This window comes from Polistes dominula, unplaced genomic scaffold, assembly GCF_049000335.1.
Source record: "Polistes dominula isolate Pdom_NZ unplaced genomic scaffold, Pdom_raw_medaka contig_49, whole genome shotgun sequence".
Taxonomy (NCBI): Eukaryota; Metazoa; Arthropoda; class Insecta; order Hymenoptera; family Vespidae; genus Polistes; species Polistes dominula.
The window spans coordinates 887,786-905,278 of NW_028300914.1; the positions used below are offsets into that span (position 1 = coordinate 887,786).

Sequence of the window (17,493 nt, forward strand, 5' to 3'; positions counted from 1 at the left end):
AAAAAAAAAAATTAGTTAAAATACTATACGAATCTATAATTTTATTATGGTAAAAAGTTATCAACTCATTGAACAACTTATAAATTATACAATTATTAAAACTAACAAGCCGTAGTTTCGTTTAAGGATTATAAAGTGTAGAAAAATTTGAAATTTAAATAAGCCATTAAAATAACATTTTATAACAATATGAAATCAAACAAATATATACATATATATATATATATATTTTATGTGTTTTATGTTGCAGTTTTACTGTTGCAATTACTGTAACTAGTTATGTGTTATGTGTTACGTTATATATTTTATACTTATATATATATATAATAATAAATGTTATTATTTGTTATTTGGGGGTAAAAAGTTTTAAGATAAATTTAATTTATTATTTTTGTCTTATGACCTAAAATAATTGATCTTTATCACTTAAACGAAACTATATCGTGGATTGGAGTATATACCATGATTCAGTAGGAATTGAAAACTTCCTCCTCGTGTGTGGTCAGCAATTTTATATTGCAATCGAAAGTATAACCGTTCAATATATTTCTATTTTTGATAAAACAACCGTAGAGAGAGAGAGAGAGAGAGAAAACAAAGTTTGCTATTTTCTTTGCTTTCTTTTTCTTTTTTATCTTTGTAAAAAAATTTCGAACACAAGTTATAAGTATAGGTTTTTTTAATCAAAAATTCTTTTCATAAAAGTATATATACTGTAGATTTTCGTTTTGTTATAAGATATATACTCGAGGATGTGGTTTGAAAAGTTTGTAACTTTACAACATAAAAATAATTATTATCTCGATCAAACTTATTTTTATATTCCGATGTATATAACACACACACATATATATATATAGTCTCACAAAAAAAAAATAAATAAAAATAAGTTCAATATTTGTCATCCTCATATACGTCGACGATTCAAACTTATTTTTCACTTTTAGTTGTACTTTTTGTTATTTTTCTATAGATTATTTTCTATATATAAAAGAAAGATTAGACCGTGATATTCGTAGAAAATGTGCAAGTTTTTTTTGGAAATTTATTACAAATGCAGTTGCAGTTTTGATATAATTGAGTTATTTCCTTTTCGCCGTATGTTACACAAACATGTCATTAATAATCCGTAAAACAAACTTGCATAATCTCTTTTGGTGTTGCGTCACAAGAACGTGCCCACTCCTCTAATCATTTCTGAACATGCACACAAGCCTAGATTATATATATATATATAAAAGTAGTAGTAGTAGTAGTAGTAGTAATAGTACGTACGTACGTATAGTACTCTCCTTGAGGCCTGGCTTGGCTTGGTTTGGCTTGGCTTGACTTGACTTGGGCTTGGCTTTGAATATTCACGGTTTAATCCAAACTTTCATCTTATCGATGCAAGCCATATTCCTGAATCTACTGTCGTACGTAGAGAGAAAGCTACGTGAATAACCATCCTTTATTTAAACTTATACATATTATATATTCTACGTTTCAAATGATTTCTATAGACAATTTTCTAATGAAATTTAATCCTTCGTGTTTTTTTTCCTCTCCAAGTCATCATTGTTGTTCATTATTCATTATTCATTATTCACAACTGATCAAACATATTTTTATACCGTTTTTTCTTATATATTTTCTTTTTTTTTTTGCTCATCATATGTTAGGTATTTTAATTTGTTTAATATACTCGTATAAACAAATGATTGAATGCAAATGTACATATATAAGTATTTTAATATTAAACAATATATTATTAGTTTGATTTATTCATTTTCTTATTTGACATATGAAAATATCTATACTGTAGAATTGTAATTGTGTTGTTCAATCAAAAGGATTGACTTTCATGAAGCTTTCTTCATAAAATACATCAATATATGTATATATATAAATATATATTCAATGGAGCTTAACTAATGTAATGTTGCGGTGTTTATGCAATTACGCATAATATACTGTAAACGCCACTATGGAATTAATTAATATCGTACTTGGTACATTCGTTAATAAATTTATTACGCGGATTGATTCTAAATAACTATGTATATATATATTTCTATGTGTTATATGTATATGTACATTACAGCTTCATATTGTAATGTCAAATGAGATACATTTTTACAAGCAACTGTAATAGTGTATTGAAAACACGTGATCAATGAAATCGATTTAGTATCAATTTAAACGTTCATATAGAAAGTTAAGTGTTGTTATGATTATTGTTCAGGGAAATTTGATTTATCGTTCGAACTATTTACGTATAAATCCTTCAGTAAGATTTATCGTTTGTTATTTTGTTTTTTGTTTTTTTTTTCTAGTTTAAAAATATTTTTTTATTTCTTTTTTTTTAATTTTATTATCAATACGTAAAAACGTATCGCGACCACACGACTAATTGATATTTCATCGACTTTCACAGCATCCTGTAAAATAAAATAAAAATAAAAAACAAATAAAGTAAGGGAAATGAATTTTTTATTTTTTTTTTTATTTCTTTTTTTATTTATTTTTTATTTTATATCATTTCTATATATATATATATATATATGTATGGGAAATATTGTCGTATAAATCTTTCCCCATCGTGCAATGTTTTTCACGAGTTAACAAATTTATATATGCACATGTGTATATATTTATATATAATATTATTTGTTTAAATACGAGGTAATATAATTTGTTTAAAAAATGGTATAACGAACCCTTAACGAAGTCTCTCTCGTTAAACGTATTATAAAAATAAATGAGATTTTCTGTAAATAATTACACCCTCCTCGTAATATAAGTTACACTTTTGTTATACGTATATATACATATATATGTGTGTGTATATATATACAATATATATTGTATTATATTATGTGTTTCATGTTAAAATACATAATTCTTGCGTGTGTTATCATCGTTTGCCTATTATAAGTTGGTCCTCGTGTATTTTAGACGATAACGTTTATTGACAATTAACAACCTTTGTGTTATAAAAAAAAAAAGAGAAAAAATTGTAAAAAAATATGAAAAAGGGAGAGAAGAAAGATTAAAAAAAAATCCACGTGTTCGTATTACTATTATTATTATTATTATCGTATACGAATCGTAGTGGGCGTGTTAACTTACGCGACATTATCGTGTTTACATCTTTTTCAACATGAGAGGGTGGTAATGTTCTTATTTTCTAATATTGTATATATTATATTTTCGCTTGAAAGCATAAAGGGGTATTGTTGTAGTGTCCTCGATTTTACAAATGGACGAAGTTAAGATTAAAAATGTAAAAAAAAAAAAAAGGAAATGAGCAAAAAAAAGTATCGAGAATAAATGGCATCTCAGGATGGAGGGTAAAAGTTTGTAAAAGGGAATTTAAAAATCACTTACTTTTCCTTTCCTTTTTATAAGTTAATCTTTTTACTTCTTTTCTACTTTTTGTTCTTTTTTGCTATATATATATTTCTTTTTTTCTTAAAAAGAATTATTCAAATTGAAAAACTACGAAATTACTTTTTCTCTCGCGCATAAATTGATTGAGATCGTAAAGAATTACAAAACTTATGAATTATTTTTAATAATTAACAAATGATTTGATAGATTTCGTACGAAATGTCAGATCGTTCTACCACGAGTAATTTATTTTTCATTACATTTTTTCAAAATTATTCATTTAATTATAAAAATGCGCGCCTGTTCAGTATGCAACCCTCCAGACACACTTTGAAAATGTTGTTTGCGAGTGCCATCTACTGGGACGGAATTTTTGTACAATCAAAACTGTTAATACACGTATGAATGACGGATTGCCTATCTTTCGGGCAAAAAAAAAATTCCATCCCATTTGGCGCTCGAAAGCAACATTTTCAAAGTGTGTCTGGAGGGTTGCATCTCTACAGGCGCATATTTTTCTAATTATTAAGTAAATAATTAGAAACAAAGTACAAAATCAATATCTCGATTTGAACATGAATGGAGTTAGGCCATTTTTAAAATAAACGGCTCATATTTTCAAATCACACCCATTCTAAAGAAGTTTTCACTTGAAAAATCAAAAAAAAAAAATGTTCAAATTACGTAAGAATAATTAATGAAAAAATAATAATAATTCTTATCGTTGTCATTATTATTATTATTATTATTATTATTATTATAATCAGGTAAGAAGAGTTTATGAATTGATGAAGCATCTCATGGTTAGTTTGAAAACATTTTGTCGTTTGTTGGGGTCGGGGGTAGGGTTTCAGGGGATGGTGTTGGGGTCAGAATCGTTGGGAGTTAACTACTTCCCTCCTGTTTCACGACAAATGTTTCATGTACACCGAGAAACATAGTGGGGAAAGAAAAGAAGTAAAAGTTTCAGACAGACCTATGCTCTCTCGACCAGTTTTTCTTCCTCGTTGGTCTCCTTGGACTTGAGAGGGTGGATGGTGGCTGGGGCAGGGGCATGGGCAGGGGGAAAGGTCCGGTAAATAAATGAATACGCCTGCTGGTAGTTCCCGTCGTGTCGTTCTAGTAGAAACGAACGAGTTCAACTCTTTTCCTTTTCCTTTTCCTTTTCCTTTTCCTTTTCCTTTTCCTTTTCCTCGATCTTTATTTTTCCTTTACTTTGCTTCTTTTCTATTCTGGTTTTTATTTTTTTTTTTTATTTTCGTCGTTCCTTTTTGTTTTTTATTTTATTTTTTTTCAAGTTCTACTTCTTCTTCTTCTTCTTCTTCTTTCTTCCATTCCTTTAACACTTGATACATTTTATTCTTTATTTTTTTCTTCTTCTTCGTCACTTTGTGTTGTTGCTACAACACACACACACAGAATTGATTCATACACATGAAAGAACAAGGTTAAATCTAATCCGTAAGATCTCACTTTACACGATAAAACACATCAAACTCAAAGATCAACCACAAAGTAATCAAAGTTAATAATTAGACTGATACTACTATACAAAAAATGTCATTTAAAAAAAAAAGATGACAAAAATGAAAGAAATACACAAAAAAATAAAAAAATAAAAGAGGTGATCGACTTTTGATTCATTGAATGAAAAAGCATAGAAAAACAAAAACCCACCATTGGTGTTGGGCTCATTCGCGCAATTCACGATTCCACACCTCTCTTTGGTGCTTTCACTTTATTGCTCACGGGTCATTATTCCGGAATTAAGTGGCTAGAGGTTCCGCCATGTAAACCTACGGCTTTAATTCTACCACGAAAGAGAGAATGAGAGAATGAGAGAGAGAGAGAGAGAGAGAGAAAGAGGTAGGATGAGAGAAAGGTACTTTATATACGCTCATATTCCTATTACCAAAGTGCAAGGGGTTCTCGTTATTGACATGGTTTAAATTATGCTCTCTACACATCGTATTATTATAGAATATGTTACAAAAGCTTTTTATATATTTGATAATAACGTTATATATTACATTTTACAATTTACATTGATTATTTATAACTTGTACAAAATAAAAGTAAACAAAAAACTTAAGAGAGTTGTATATTTTGGTTATATTTTATTATACGAGAAACGTAGGAACACAATATGCATATATGTATATGTATATGTATATACGGATTTTATTTTTGGTGTGTAGGATACGAGTGTAAGTAATTTATTTGCTTTTTGTTACTAGACAAATGCCTGCAGAGTTTATTTTTTTGTTTTTTTGTTACATTTGTAATATTAGTTTCGTTATTTTGCCATTGTTCGTGTATTTAATGAATTTTATTTCTTTGTTTTTTCGTTTTGTTTTTTCAAACTCATTAGGCACCACGTATTATGATGATTAGATTTTATTTCTTAACAATGTTTTTCGTTGTCGGATTTTTGACGATTAACCCTTAAAGTGCAAACTTGGTAAAAATTAGTTAAAGTGCACTGTGGGTGTTTGAACGCGTCTCCTGAAGCCGATATTTTAATATTTAGACCTCCGCAATGTTTTTCAAAAATAGTTTGATACATCTTTTTTAAAAATATAATAAGTTTTATAATTAATTGAACTAACACTAGATGGCATTAGACAAATAACCCATTTTTTTCGAATTCAGTACCGTTTTTGAGAGATCACAAATTTGTTGGGGGTGTCAATCACCCCATGTGCACTTTAAGGGTTAATAATTTGTAAAGTTTGATATTTTTAGTTTGATAAAAATTGTTGTTGTTTTGTCGACTAATGCACGAAAAGATCGATAAGCTAATTTGAAGTATTTAACGATTTAAAAAATCATTCTTTCATTTCTATAAATGTAAGAAGGAAAAAATTAGACGTTTCAATTATAGTCGCTTGAATTCGTCATAATTGGATGGAACTATGGCGCTGTCCCTAATTAACGATTTAATGAGGGACAAAGATAGAGCTAATTGCTATCCAATTTCTCAAGGAATCCGTTTTGTGATCATCACAAAGTACCTGCATCAAGATATTCACCCTAGGATAGTCTCAAAGAAGATCTTTTTAATCATTTTAATAATTAACGCTTGATAAAACGTCAAAAGGGATATAGGATGAAAAAAAAATTTAAAAAAAAATAAAAAAAAAGAAGAAGAAGACTGTAAAAAATAAAAAAAAAATAAAAAACGTGGATTAATAAATAAGAAATATGACTGGGATCAATATTATCGAGTAAATTGATTAATTATTTTCTTATATCGATAAATATATGATTGAAGATGAAAAAAAAAACAAAAACAAATGAAATGATTTTAAAATTGGAAAAGCGTATATATTCTTCATGGGTTTTATCTTTAAATCGTTTTGAAGGACAGGTTAATTATAAAACTTTAATAAACTTGACGTGTATTTCAATCTGGACAATGGGAAAATAAAAAATTAAAAAGAGTAGAAATGAGAAAGACAATGAATTTAGGGTGTCCTTGTGTTTGATCGTGAAATTGTTTAAAAAAAAAAAAGAAAAAAGATAAAACGTTTGATCTTTTAGAAAAAATACGTTTAAGAATATTTCGATAAAAAAAAAGAAGTGAAGACTTAAGAAAGGTATGAAAATGTAACCATCCAAGAAAGTCACATTATTTAATGGAGGAAGCTTTAAAATAGGGAAAGAAAGAAAGAAAAGAAAGGAAAGGAAAGAAAAGGAAGAAGAAGAAGAAAAAAAAGGTAATCGAAAGTTACGTGCTGGAAATTCTTGACTAGGTGAGATCGTTTAATTTTCAAAGGCCAATGATATTAGGAAGCTATGGTGTATAACTTAGTAAGCCGTCTACTTTCTAATGGTTCACTGTTAAAACCGGGTACTAACTTTAAGTAATGAGCCCATGGACTTTCTTCATGGAAAGATAAATCTTCACAAGAGAAAGGAGACATAAACTTGTGCAGCAATGGTGGTGACGGGGGTGGGGGTGGGGGTGGCAAAGCTTCCGTACTATTACTAAACACAGAAAAAGACTGACAGTTTATTTTGCTTAGCTTGTTGAAACTCTTCTCACGTTGTGAAATTTTCTTCTACGTAACAAAACACAAATTTCTTTTCTTCTTTTTTTTTTTTTCACTTTATTATTTTTAATCACGTGAAATAATTTCCTGTCATTTTATTGCGAAGAACACCAAAATTTAAATCATTTTTATGATCAATTATTCTGATATTAGGTAGTTTGGAAAGTTGTTTCGTTTTATTTTTTGTGAAAATGAAAACAATTTTTGTTTCGAGGTTAAACTTAGGATTTTCGAATGGGTTTAAATAATTGAATTTGATCAATTGAAACTGTCATCGATCTCATGTGTTACTATTTGTCCTGATACCTGACGGAACTCTGACGATTGCTGTGTGCAAACAACAAAGTTGTTTTATGCGAACAACAAGATTGCTCTTTATTGGCGCATTAGCGAAATTTTTCCTGCACTAGTGTTAATACGTAAATCAATCCTCAAAATTTCTTATTATCATAAATACTAACATTATTTTCTATATTTTTCTAATAAATAGCAAACTTTATTAAATTATTATTTAATCCATCTGTGTACAACATATTCGATACAAAATATCAACAAAGTTTTACGTATTTGCAATACTCTTGTATTTACATTTTAAAGCACACAATTTCCTATAGCTAGGCGCTCTTACGTTAGACTCGTTTAATCTTCAGCTTTTTTAAAATTCCATTTATCGATAGTAAAAAAAAGAAAAAAAAAAACAAGAAAGAAAGAAAGAAAGAAAAAAAAACAAGAAAAAAATAGAAAAACTTTGATATCGTTTTCTTATATACAATCATCCCTCCTCCTCCTCCTATTCCTCCTCCTCCTATTCCTCCTCCTCCTTTCATTGTTGTATCACTAAGGAGAGGGAGGGGGTTCTTTCAGTAAGCAAGTAACGTTTACTTTACTTCAGTACGAAGGATCGCAAGCAAGCAACAGGAGAATATAGGAAGAAAACGATGACTTTGTCAGTAACGTAGTAAATTATGTATGGTGTGGTGTGGGTGGGTGGATCGGGGGTGGGGGTGGAGAGAGGCCAGCAGAAAAGATAGACAAAATCTTTTGCTATATGTGAGACAAATATATATATATATACTTGAAGTATATGTGAAGGAGGTTTTGAGATAAAAAGAAAATGAATAGAATGATAAGAGTGAGAGAGAAAAGTTACTTGCTGTGCTTGTGTCCGTCGAAGCAGATCCTTCGTAGATGCCAAAGGAGGTGAGGAGTGGGTGAGGGGTGGTTGGTTGGTTGGTTGGTTGGTTGGTTGGTTGGTAAAAGTACCCTTTAAAATTCAGGAGAACATCGTCCAGAGAGAAAGAGAGATAGAGAGGATTTCACGAGCTGAAAGTGTCGAGCTACAAAGTGGCCCCTTGAAGTACGTAATTTAAAAACACGTGGCTGGATGGGGTAGGAGGAGTTTTTCTCAGAAAGGACCATCGACTTCTTGGCAGTGAAAGAGAAAAGCTGAAGAAGAAAAAAAAGAAAGAAAAAAAAAAAAGGAAAGAAAGAGGAAAGGAAAGGAAAGGAAAGGTATATAAAAGAAAAGTAAAGGGATAAAAGAAAGAAAGAAAGAAAGAAAGAAAGAAAGGAAGAAAGCAAAGGTAGGTAGGAAGGGAATAAGGTACAGAAACTGGATCCTTCGAAGCACCCCATTAATGGACTCGTGACTTGTGGACGAAGCGCAAGAGATGAATGGTCCCTGATAACGGTACTTGTACATTACGATGGTTCAAAGAGACACGGATGATAAAATGGATAAAAGATAAGTAACATTGGTACACCTCGTTTTCTAACTTATTGAGAAAGGAATTGAATGGTTTCTTTTATTTTTTTTTTTTTTTTTTTTTTTTTTTATACCAAATTTCTAAGTCAATCACAAAACTATTGAAAATAGTTTCGATTTTATTGTATGAATCGATTATACAATTTATCTATCTTTTCATCATATTTACGTGATAGAGAATAAATTTCAAGATGGATCGTTTAAATGCGCAAGTCTCTTGTGAATGTTCTTTCAGAAAGAACAGTCGAGTTGGAAGGATTTTTTGCGTTTGCAAATGCATCGCATGACACTGAAATTTACGTGTCAACGTTAGGGTATATACTTATAGAAAATGTGAAAGAGAAAAAGAAAACGAGAAATAGAGAGAAATATACATACACATATGTACGTACATATGTAGAGAAAGAAGAAGAAAATGCAAAGGCGCATATACCTAGCCGAAGAGGCACGCGTATACAATAGCCGTCAGTATCAGACCTACCAACCAAACAGTACTTACTTATCTATATTCTCGTACTTCGGCATTTGTGTGAAAGTGTCACTCATGTTTAGAGACGTGCACGTAAGTTGAAGAAGGTGTGTTTCTCGCAGTTATTGCAATGCATACACATACACACACAAATCGTTTTCCATCCCTTAAACGTGAAACGTATTTTGTCTACTACCATCTATTACTACTACTACTACTACTAAACAGTTCAATGCATTTTCTTTTATTTTCCAAATTTTCGATTCAAACTACTGCATAATGCATAATATATATCAAAATCGTTTTTCTAACGGGAAAAAAAAGCTATTCGGAAACATCTATTCACCATAGGACATTTAGGTTTTACCGAAACTTCCTCTATACGTAATCGATGATGAGACCTCTTCCTTGACTTTTCTTCTTTCCTTTTTTTCTTTCTCTCTGGTTTAGTCTGAAATTCGATATTTCCGTATTTGTTTCCTACTCGTTTGATTGTTCATTTGCAATTTTCGGATATCCACACGGAATGTTTATGTTTGAAATGAACCGTTTGAAAATACTGGTTTTGGTGATACACTGTGGTGGTATTATTTATAATAAATATTTTATTAACGAATTTTCTGTACGATTTCATTTTAAGCGAAATGCATCATCTTTTTATACCCAATACAATGATTGATTTAGAGAAAATGTACTTTATGTGTGTTTATGTTTGTGTGTGTCAATATGTACGCAAATCAAACGAGGTTTGTAATGTTCAATACACCGTTACTCGATCATTTGCATTTATATGCGATAGCTTATGATGTGTAAGTTCGTCCCAGGGATTTATAAGCTTCGAAATAGAAGAGAAAGAGGAGCGGGGGGGGGGGGTCATTTTAAAAGCACGCGTGCGTACCTTCCTACCAACCTTTCTACCTTCCTACCTACCTATAATAAAAGCTCGCGTTGCGGACAGTTTTCAGTTAAATTTATCGGCGAATAATTCAGCCGTTCTATAAAATGTTTCGGGTAGGATATTTTCGTTGAAAATCGCCTAACCACGCGTTGCTTTTTCATTCGCATCTTTTTCAACGTTTACATTTGATAGTGGTCGTGCGTAATTTTTCACTTTCTCTCTCTTTCTTTTTTTTTTTTTTTTTTTTTTTTTTACATTCTACGTTTGCCTTTGCCACCCTAATGCCGTTAATTAACACGTTTGAAATTGAAAATCATTGGCATGAAATTGAAATGCCTACAATAGGTTAATAGGTGTCCCTCACCAAACCCTCCCCCCCATTGTTTCTCTAGTTTGTCTATTATTTTTTTCTTTTTCTACGTATCATCAACTCATGGAACGTGTCAAAAACTACGTTTATTTTTCGTCACGAATTAGAAGGAAAAAAAAATATATATATATATCGGTTCGTTAACTCACCGAGAAGAAGAAGAAAGAAGAAGAAGAAGAAGAAGAAGAACCTTGGAGATAAATGCTGCCTGAGAAGAATCAGATTTTTGTTTTTTCTTCTTTTCTTTTCCTTAAGTGCCCTTCAACGCTTAATTCCACTAGATTTAGCAGAATCCACAGCCTATATCTTTCTGATATATATTTTCTAAAAAGGTTGGTGGGGAATCACCAAACTCCCCCCCTAAAATCCTCTCTCTCTCTCCTCCCCTACTTTTCATGGGTTTCCATTCAGAGGAACTGAGAAAAGATTTTGCCGGTTTGGCCCGTAGCCTGTGAAAATAAATACGTGATTCGAGTTCGTTCTTTCTTTCTTTCTTTCTTTCTCTTTCTCTTTGTCTATTTTTCTCTTACTCTCCTTTTTACTCTAACGCCCTTTTGCTCTCTTCTTTTGGCTTTTACTTCTTTCACCATCGTTGGAGGACGACCGGTCGTATATCAGTTGACTACTCGCTTGTCTAGCTCAGATACCGCTCGACTACCACCCCCTTTAATTCCCCCATCCACCCTTTCTACCTAACCTCCTCCTCCCCCAGCTAGGGGGAAGTTCCGCGAAAAATTCTCTCAAAACTCGGAGATATTCCATTAAAAAAGAAGCCGCTGCCGTGTACCGCGCGTTATACCCGTCGAAAGCAGCGTCTTTCTCAGATGCTGAATTAAAAACTTAGCTTCCTTCTTCTTCTTCTTTCTGTTCTCTTTCTTCTTTTTTTTATTTTTGTCCTTTTTTTTCTATACCCTTTAACCTGTACTTTTTAGTCCTCTTTGTCCTTTGATTCAAAGGAATACGTAGATGATATTACACGGTGAGCAGGGTCTTTCAACGTAAATCGGGTTTATCGAAGCGTAACGTTTTACCTGGCATAAACACAACACAACAACAACAACAACGACGACGACGACGACGACAACTCTTATCTGATCAGATATTCGTAATGAAATTTTAATGAACTATGATGAGTCGTCGTAACCCCGTCGACACGCGCGACCATCGTCCAGACTTTAATGTTATATATCGTCAATGCACTAATTCATAGTGCATTAACGTGGGTACTGTGCACACCAACCACCTCCGGTGGCTTTAATGGAACTCGCCTGGTCGCTGGTTGTGGCCCTCCTCTTCCTACTCCTCCTCCTCCCTTGGTAGTTCCTGAAGGGAAAGGTTCCTCTCATATTCGCACATCCTCGAAAGGTCTCACATTGAACAATCTACGTTCTGAAGCTTCTACACCCAGATATTCTCGTATACTCGTCGTTCACTGCATCGAAAGTGGATGTGGCCTTGGTTGCAATCGAGTACTATGTCAGATAACGTTACGTTACGTTATTCGGCAAATATTAATGGTTGTTCATTGAATTAGTCTTGCTTAGTCTCTCTAAATTTTGATTTGTAAGTTACTTTATGATTGATAAGGGTTAATTTGTTATTTCGAGATTAATTATTATTAAAAAACAGATGTGTGCAGATCACACACGATAGAAGTGAAACTTTCAAAGAAAACTAAGCTTCGAAATAATTGAATTGTAATACAATGCCATCTATTGAAATGAACCTTACAGAACTTAGATAACCTTTAAATAAAAATCTTTAAATTAGTAATAACAAATTGTGCTATGTGGTAAGTTGGAAAAAAATCACGTGAAATTAAATAAATTTTCATTAAGATAAGTTGAGTAGTTTCGGAATGATCAGTGGACTAACATATTGTGTGACACTGAATTTTTATATATAGAATTTTATTAATTAATTAATTAATATATAGAATTAAATTATATATTGAATTTAATTAATTAATTAATTATTTTTCTTTCACGTTCTTCCGTTTCACGATTTTCAAATCACCCTGATTCTAAAGAAGTGTTCACTTCAATAAGTAGTTAATTAGTGTATAGAATTAGACCAAGAATATATTAAACGATCGATAAGAAAAATATTATTCTTTCTTTCTTTCTTTCTTTCTTTCTTTTGGTTTGGTATTTTCTTTTCCCTTAATGTTTTATTATTATATCTTTTCTTTTTCTTTTTTCTATTTTTACCTTGGTTTATATCATACTACTACTAACCTGGTCTGGTAACTATACCGTTGTAATGTATCGCTTAAGGATTTCCAGGATATTTTTCTCAAACAAGGATGAATTTATCCACGCGAAATTACAACTTAGGTATTATTTCTTTTTATCGTAAAAATAAGAGAACGTTGAAGAAAAGAGGGTGAGATTGGTAGAGAGGGAGGTTGGGAAAGAAGAAAAGAAAATATCCTTTTAGGACATATAAACGATACGAGGATACTAAACCCTAAGTACTCTCACGAATCTTGTTGGGATATATCTATCTGATAAAGGTTGGAAAGAAAACGACAAGTTAAACTTAATGATCAAGCTTCAGAAGTAACTCTTTTGTTAGATCGATTAAAACAATATAATAAAACCAAAAAAAAAGGGCTGAGCTAGCAAGTAACTTTATTCTTTTATTTTATTTGATTTTATTTTATTTTATTTTTGAGCCGTTTATTTGGAAAGTGACCTAACTCCATCTATGTTATATATTATTATTATCTATATTATTATTTATTTAATAATTAGAAAAATACGCGCCTGTAGAGATGCAACCCTCCAGACACACTTTGAAAATGTTGCTTGCGTGCGCCACCTGTTGGGATGGAATTTTTTATTCTGCCCGAAAGATAGGCAACCTGTAATACATGCGTGTATAAACAGTTTGGACTGAAAAAAAAATTCCGTTCCAGTAGATGGCACTCGCAAGCAATATTTTCAAAGTGTGTCTGGAGAATTGCATACGTACAGGCGTAATATTTTTCTAAATAATGATACAAATTTAATTTTAATCTTGTAATTAGTTAATACATATTTTTAAAATAATATTTAGTATCTAATATGAAAAGTAAATATTTAAAAATTGAAATTAATCAATGTTAGAACATTGTAAAGAAGTTGTCACTTCAAAAAAATCAGATTTGGCGTTAAGTATTACGAGTAGAATCGTGTTTAGGTGACATTAAACGATGTTTCTTTTCCTTTGACTCGATAAAAAGTTAAAGAACAGAAACCATATACTATATACTACATACTACATACGTTTCCATAAATATACTTTTAACGTCGTTTAAAACCGACGTACTCGAAAATCACAAGAGTTTTATGAACCCGACGACAAGAAAATGTTAGGAGAAAGAAGCCCGTTAACGTTTGGATTAAAGTTCTATCGTGTAAGGTGAAACTATTGTTAGAGATGTTCTTGCCTTTTCTTTTTTCTTTTTTCGTTTTTTTTTTTTTTTTTTTATTCTCCATTCCATTTCTCTTTTTCTCAGCAACGGTTTTTTCCTTTTCCGATTCGAGAATAAATTCACAAAACACTTCTGGCTTAATGTCTCACTACACACGTAATCCGATAAATGCAAAGTTAGGAAGAGGAAGAGAATACAAAAAATATGTATATATATAAAAAGAGAGAGAGAAAGAGAGAGAGGATGAAATTCGTGTTAATCCTTATTTTAACGATATTACTATGTAACATCTCCTTGTAACTTATCAGCTTTTATTTATTTTGTCGAAGGATTAGTAAAATCAAAACTTGAATTTTTCTTATACTTGTAAACCATCCCTAACACTATGATAAAATTTAAGTAATTATACCTTTTAATTATATATATATATATACATTTTAGTTAACTCGTCAAATACTCTTTTTTGCAAATGTATTCTAAAAAAGGAAGAAACAAAAAATGCAACGTTATCGTTTATAAACGTCGATTGGTGGGTATGGTATGATGGTAGATAAAATTTTTCGGAAAGAATTGAAATGGGATAGATATCGAAATGACTATAACCATAAACGATGAAAATTCTCACTCACGCATCGAATGCGTAATGCTTCATTTGCAATTCTTTCTCCTTTTCTCACTCACCCACTCACCCACTCACTCACTCACTCACTCACTCACTCACTCACACGCTCATTCTTTATTTCTTTCTTTCTATCTCACTTTCTTTCCTTTTTTTCTATTTTTATACCACTATCACTACTACTATTACTACTACTACTACTACTACTACTACTACTCTTACGTCCGGAAAATCCTGGAGAGTTATAGTGACTTTGCGCAACCGGTATTCCGTTTTCTCACTCACTCATTCTTACTCTCTTTCTTTCTCTCTCTCTCTCTCTCTCTCTCTCTCATTCACTTTTTCTCTTTCTCTTTTCTCTCTACCCTTGTAAATCCGTCCTTTTGCCACACTGGAAAGGAAGCACTTTATTGCAATCCTTCGCCGTAAGAGAGAAACTCGAAGGGCTAGGCATTTTCGAAATATCGCCATCGTCTACTCGCGAATACTTTACCTACCTACCTAACTTATATATATACATATACAGGGTGTCCCATATTAACTGTATTACATAACATATTGAATTTTATTTAAAAAAAAAAAAATATATATATATAAAACTCGAATGCAACATTTCGAAATGAAACCGCGAAAGGATTGAACATTGATCAACGTGACCAATGAACATGTGTCAATTGAAAAATGTCTACCACAAAAAATTACAATTAAATAAAACGAGTTTTAAGACCACCCTATATACATTATATATATATATACGTGTATATGTGTGTATATATCACAAATACAGTCACTATCACGACCTCTTTCTTCGTATAATAATACGAACATCAAGTTACCGGTCTTGCACGCTAAATACTCGCAAGGAGTCGACTGGCATAATTGCTTTTCATTCATCCCCATTTTCTCATGGCTCTCAGTTCCCTTGTTTTCCGTTGAACGCATTTCAGAGAAGCCGCCCACGATCGCGTTACTTCGTTCGTCGAAACTTTATACAACACCCCTCTGAAAATCCTCCCCAACCCCCTGAATCCCCTAAATACGTTCTAAACTTCTTCTTCTTCTTCTTCTTCTTCTTCAACTTGGTGTTGGTGGTGATGGGGTTGGTGGCAGAGAACGTGTTTGTTAGCGCGACGAGCGTCGTTATCAACGAAGATTTCAAACACTTTCAAGATCCATTGTGTTATAATCTATCTGTCTATTTGTTTCTATCATTCTCTTTATCCATTGTATTTATCTTTCTTCATTTTCTTGAAAATGTACGTAATACGTTGATTTCAATTGAATAAAACGAATCTTTAATCGTATCATTTCATTTCATTTCATTTCGTTTCGTTTCGTTTCGTTTCATTTCGTTTGATTTCATTAATCAGTTGATTGTGGAATTTAGTTTGAAAAGATCACTACAGAATGTGTGCGGAATGAAAAACAAGCAACGACGAGTATGCACGTCAAACGCACCGCAGTAGAGATTTTGATTCGACGGGTGTATACACGTCGAGAACGCATTGAACTAGTTAAATAAAAGATACCCATTTTATTATATTTTACACACAATTAAATTAAAACAAAATATAATAATAATAATAATAATAATAACGACGAGAGAGAGAGAGAGAGAGAGAGAAACGTTTAGATAGATCGAGAAGATTTCCAATCGTAAAGAAATAAAAAAATAAAAATAAAAAAATAAGAAAGGTTACAAATCCCTTGGTCCTCTTTTATAAGTTAACGATACAGTACTCTCTTACTCTCTACCACTAAAAGCGATCTTAAAGTTTTCACGGAAAATCAACAAGTACGTGGAATTGAAGAAGTTTCTTACTAAAGAATGAAAGAAAAGAAAAGTAAAGAAAAGAAAAGAAAAGAAGAAAGTACAAAGAGTGGAGGGGAGGGTGGTTAGGATGGGATAGGGTGGTGGGATAGGAGGGTATACAAGGATAGGAGGAGGATACTCTTCTGCCTTTCGAGATTTCAAAGAAAAGACGTGGTTCGAACTATAAAACATGGGGATCACACCGATATAAAGTTTTATTAGCGAATTCTCTCTCTCTCTCTCTCTCTCTCTGTTTCTCTCTCTGTCTGTCTCTCTCTGATCCTTCCACACGTTTTTCCTTCTTATTCCCATCCTCTTATTCTCATAGTTATCCGTATTTCTCGTATGTTTTTTTTTTTTGATCCTATCTTTTAAAGAAAAACTTTCATTTCCCTTTTCCACTCCTCGTGAGACAATGTATCGTCAATTTATTGTCGCAAACAACCCCTACGCACACGAACCATTAGGGTTGAAGGTTACAATCTTGGATTTTATTAATTTTTTTTTTTATTATTCGTAAGATATTGATTATTATAAATAATAATTTAATAGTAGGATGTTTTTCGTATTTAATGATCTAATATATATTATAGTTTTTGATATAAATAAGAATTTATATATAGTTTATAAAAAAAAAAATAAAATTATAATAATAATTTATACGTACTAATCATAATTATATTTTATAAATATATTTATAAAATATAAAATATA

General features: G+C 31.4%; 1 protein-coding gene across 1 annotated transcript in view; it reads left to right on the plus strand.

Annotated features, from left to right (window-relative positions):
• Positions 1–17,493, plus strand: part of LOC107069381 (uncharacterized) — a 54,359-nt gene that overhangs the window by 23,153 nt on the left and 13,713 nt on the right. The gene's annotated exons all lie outside the window — the stretch shown is intronic.